This window comes from Manduca sexta, chromosome 12 (genome assembly GCF_014839805.1).
Source record: "Manduca sexta isolate Smith_Timp_Sample1 chromosome 12, JHU_Msex_v1.0, whole genome shotgun sequence".
Classification (NCBI taxonomy): Eukaryota; Metazoa; Arthropoda; class Insecta; order Lepidoptera; family Sphingidae; genus Manduca; species Manduca sexta.
Window position 1 is genome coordinate 10070918 of NC_051126.1, and position 6000 is coordinate 10076917.

Consider the following 6000-nt stretch of genomic DNA (forward strand, 5'->3'; position numbering starts at 1 on the left):
TGGATTTGAATTGATTAATTTTTAAGTCGTATGATTTTGTCATCTTAATTACTATCCAATGATGACTATCATTCGATCAAAACGTTATCATTCCCATCTTTCTTCAAGCATCATCAAGACTACAATGATCTATCGAGTAAACCACATACAAATAGCTATCGAATATTAATGGTGTCCACGCTGTGAGGTTGCCAACGGAGCAGAGGGACAGATGCGCTAGTTAAAGATTATGGCACGTTTGGGAGGCGCTCTCGGGAGATGACGGGGTGCAGTTACGATGCCGACCCGCTAGTCATTACTTGCTGATCACATTCAAATCTCTATCGCGTTTTTAATTTTGTTTAATCGGTTTTTCAAATGAATATTTGATATTAGCTTTGAGAAAACAATTTTAAAAAGTTTTAATCAAATAAATTAGCATGTACAATATTTTCGGTACACTATATTGGTCTTAACCATATAAACGAGTCAAGGGAGACATAATCAATTGCCTTTTTTGACACCATTATCTACGAGATACGCACTTACTGAAATAGCCACGCAATAACCGAACTAATGACAGGTGTCTGGTTAACAGCTTTTATTGCTCCAATACAGATAGTAGATAAAGTACAGTAACCGCTAAAAGAGTCGTAAACAATGGCAGTGTCTGTCAAAAGTGACACCACGACACATGTTTCAATTATTCTTATCTGTTATCTCTTTTCGGCAACATTTGCCCATCTCTAATAAACCGAATGTTCTACTGAGAGTAGATGCTATACTACGTCCAACCGTTTATTTCACTTTTGACATAAACACGTTTATGAAGTTCCATAATTATTGACAAGCAAACATGCTCAAAATATGATACTTCATGGACGCATTTTTTTTATTTTCAAAACTATAGTTAGTTATATTTGAGCTCCGATATATATCGATTGATAATTATTAAGCCCACAGATTTTATAATGAAAATTATTAATTCCTTCTTCCTTGGAACAACATAAGTGGGATAAGCGTTCGTACGCATAACTAGTAATAAACTTAAGCTAAAAAGTATCCTAATTGTTAGTTTATATCTAGTTTTTTTTCTTTAATAAATATAATAATAATATCCGGGAGATAGCGTGATCCATTTTAGTAATATTTCTCAGGTAAAATTAATTCACGACATAATACTTTATGAGTGTCCGCGACATAATTATTAGTAACAATACTTAACACCTAACAATATAAATAAGAAAGTACCATTGCGAAAACTAAACTGCTTAAACAATTTAATCGCAAACACTCCGACATCCACTTTAAAACGATATCGAGTCCATTGACTCTCATTACAAATACTCTTATAAAAGAATAAGTACGAAAACAGCGATGAAATAAAAACATTGCGAGGGTCGTTGAACGAAATTTCAATAGTAGACCCGTTTAAAAGATTATCTGGATGTATTCAGCCGCAATCGCAACCGGGTTTTGTTGTAATTGTCACATCTGGCAAAATATTCTGTCCCGCCGCGAGCCAGGGGTGGGCCATTGTGGCCGCGTTAGAAGTCAAGGGTTACATATTTGTTATTCAGTATGAGATTTTTAAGTTTGGTACTTTTTGTGGGATGAAACAAAACCGCATTCCAAAATCGTTCGGCTTTTGTTTCTCCTAATATGCGTACAGTTCTCTATTGGATAACAGTGCCAGATTTATATTTTTTATGAGTATAGGCCACTTTATTTCTGCCGCCCCATGTAGATAGGTTTATGTATGTATGTAGGTTTCATATATACTTAATAATTTTCCATTTGTTTGTGTTTTGGAAGGCACTAAAGTTATATAAACGAATGATTAATTAAATCGAGTGAGCGTCCTCTGAAATCTGCTGTCTCTAAGAGGCTGCCGCCCATAGGCCGCGGCCTATACGGCCTATTTACAAATCCAGAACTGGATAATAATATTAATACAATGAGAAATGGGATTACGATGCCTAAAAATCTTTGCATAAATTAAGTTTATGAAAACGTTGGACGATAGCAATTATATCTCATTAGGTTTACTATTCTAAATACGTACTTGATATCATTTTCATTAACTACGCTTAATATTAACATTCTAACTGATAAAAATTTTGCAAATCTATACTTAGTGACGTTTTGACTAATCTGCTCTTAAACTTTTAATCACTGGAAATGTTTAATTTTGACAATTATTTAAGTAAAATTTTTGGTAATCGGTGACAAAGCATTTGATTAAAATATGAGACGAATTTATAAGTCACAGTGTTACTTATAAACTTGTTTTAGTGTTAAGAGGTAGTTAAGAATTGCTTAAATAGCTGTCAAAAACATCACCGGTTCCTAGTTTAAACCTTATTAGAGGCAAGATGGCGGGTTTTGACTTACAGCTGAATGAGTAAATTTGTGTTTTAACTAAGCATAGCTTAGCCAATTTGTTTAAGTAAGACTGTATGTCTGTAATATTTAAAACTACCTTACTATTATTATGTACACATGTAAAGTTTTAAAAGAAACAATCCTTTGACACACTATAACCAAGACCGATTTCATATTCAGAACATGAGTGGTTCTTACAAGCGCAGCGACGACGTCGAGCCGTGAAAAAATAATATATTGTCGGGAAAAGCGCGGAAAATCATGAAATATGACCGACCGGGCCGATTCGCGGCTCGTCCGCCCAATGTCATTAGTGCTCGTAAATTTTATCTCGGAGGAAATATTGCTCTTCGCAAAAAATGCCCAGTCGCCTCAAATGTTACGATAGGTGGACTTTGTATGGTTTCAAGTACCCGTGTAGTTATCATCGGTTGAAAAAAACAATACCTAATACTTATTATCTTTTTAATATTGTTCTAGATTTAGCTTTTCGTGCCAATTAAATCAAATTTTAATTCAGTCAAAACATATAAATAGAGGACTATAAAAACGTTTGGTATCAGAACGTACCCATGTAATAATCATCTGTTGTAAAAGACGATGCCTAATAATCTTTTTAATATTGTCTAGGTTTTCCATGTCAATTAAATCAAATTTTAATTCATTAAAAATATTATAAATAAAGCACTGAGTAGTCATTATTTACCGAAACTGAACCTTCAGCGAATAAACGGAACCTTCACCGAATATAATAACGCCAAAGCCTCTTCCTAATATGTGAAAAAGCAGCAAAATTAACAAATTTGCACGATTTCCATAGCATACCGAAAGTATAGATAATCAATATTTATTTCTTCACCTTGTTATATATAATTACATACTTATATATACATCTACATATTATGTATAAGCTGTCTATAAAATTCTTTGTACGCGGCAGGGTGTTAGTTTGTTACAAAATCCCTCACTCGTAGGAGGAGGGTGTACTAAGTGGCTTTTCATTTTTCCCGGCGCGCTCTTCCCCGGCCTCACATTTTTATTTATTTTTCATCGCCCGGGGGCTTGGCTCGATATTATATAGACCATTTTGTTTATTTTTATTACAATGTACGCTCAAATGCACCTATTATTTTTTATAGAATACACAATGAATGTTTGTAGGCGTGCATTTTGTTTAACTTGAAAGGTGGCATATTTTTCGTGCATAACTTTTGTATAATGCCGCTTTATTAATATAGTATTTGACTACACAATCAGTTTTATCCTGAAACGGCAAAGTGACTTGAAAGTGGCCATATTGTAATCGAAATATAACTTCGACTAAAGAGAGACATTATACTTATCCTTCCCATGTCGACAGCCATACTAACTAGGTACACATTGACTCTATTAACTTTCAACTAATATAATTGCAACTTTTGATTTTCCTAACGTAATTTTAATGTTTTACAGTTAATTTAACCAAACCTTTCCAGTAGTCAAACGAAGTGTAAATTCGTAACAAATACTTGTTCTTCACATATAGCTGGTAGCGTTGTGTATTCAGCATGTACTTGACTCATAAAACAGAATTGAATCGGCGCGTTTCGCTGAGCATCGCCCGACCTAGCCATGTTTACTGTACCGGCACAATACTGTCGTAGTTTTACTGCGGATCGGTTTATGCGAGAGAGCAGTCTTTTTATATCAGTAGTGCAGGATCGTGATTCGTGGAAGGATCAGGGCTTTTGCCCAACATTGGGACATAGGCTAATATAATACAATGTGAAAGCTAGAAGGTTGCTTGATTGTGTTCAGCATTTTTGAATGTACTGGTGATTACGGATTATCTATTTATTGGTATTTGTTTGTTTGTTCTCATACTAGATGCACAGAAGACCTCGCAAAGGATGCAAGAACTCTTTGAATGCAGGCCGCTTCTAATAGGTTAGTTAGGAAATCTTAATCGGTGGCCTATGTTCAGTTGTCAGAAATGAACTTTCAAAGTCAGAATACGAAGATATGCGATTTACGCAAGTTTGGAATAAATAGTTAAAAAATATTTATCAAAAAATTGTTTCATTATTAAAATCATTTTCATAATCAAATCAAAATGATTCTGGTCAATGTCTCTTACTCACTAACGTTACTTCCTCAGAACATTATAGGTAATTGAAAAAATGATTTATTTGTATTATAACTCCGTAAACAATCTGGTTGCATCAACTTTGGAGCAGAACTAATAAATACATAACAAAGTTTTCCAGGTGATTCCTAACAATAGTGTATAACGCCATCCACTTTTCCGTTTACTCACCAACTATCAAAATCGCTTCCAATCCGTCTCCATCCCAGATCCATTTGACCTTTTTCCATTTATACAAACACAATACTCTTATGTGTTCCAGATTAATATCCATTTACTGTTTTACTGCTCGGTAATTTCTCAGTAAAACCCATTACCGAGTCGTCTCAACTAAAACATTTTAGTGCGGCCCATTGTCTACAGTTCATAATTGTTATTCTGTATCATTATATTGAACAATTGTATTCGGTCGTAATCCTTTTGTCTAATTTACGAGCGACTGATAGCAACAAACGTATCAGCGGGATCAATCAGTAATTAAAAGTGAACAGTAACAAAGTCGCCGTATCGGAGTACAGTCGCCGGCCAAAGTGCTAATCCCGGTAAATCTGCGTGCGCAAACAAACTGCTGTCGCCGGGGCGGCGGCGCGTCGTGCCGGACGCGTGCCGGCCGCGTGCCCGCCCATTACATACACATTATGGGGATATTTCAACTATTACTGGACAGTTATCGCGTTATCTTTGGCATCGACTCATCCTGGATTAGCTGCAGTCTGGGAATAGAAGCCGGCTATGGTGCAATAACGTCCCTTGAGATGATTCTGGTACTTTACGTATTAGAAAAAGAAATTCAACGAACATTTGATTATTAAAACAATTATATCGGTAGCTTTGATCAGTCATAAATAATTTAAGCCTAAACGGCATACACAGCCGTAAAATACGTGGATATGTCATGTTAAAGTAATACATTTTTAAGTGGAAAATGGATCAATTTAAAAATGCCAATAAGCAATACAATAAAAACGACAGTCATAACACCACTTTAATAAGAAACATTGCTTCCGATCCCTCACACCATCAAATTATAACAGACGAAGGGGAGGACTCACTTAAATATGAATCATTTCATTATAATGCCGTATTCAATCCGAGTAAAGCTCACTTCATGTTGTTATTACAAGGGGAGCGGCATAAACATAAAAATGTATTATACGCGCGGAGTAAGCCCCGTGGAGACGATAACTGACACTTAATACCATAGAGCGTGACCGCATTACTCTGTGATCTATGGTCCGCGGAATCTGCGCAACTTTATCTATGGATCGCCAGCGAGTATCAGTCAAAATCGAGGGAAACATTTCGCGCGGGACTGTACGCTGTTGTACAAAAGAATTTTGTGCTTTTTGTGTTGGATTTAAAATTGATAATGTGTTTGTATTTTTATATGCATTATGACACTGGATTATAACATCTAAAATAGTGTGTATAGGAATCATATTCATGTGACTTTGTGTATTTTTCGGAGGGAGATAAAGGTTATATGGGAAAACAAATTCGGCACGTGTCAA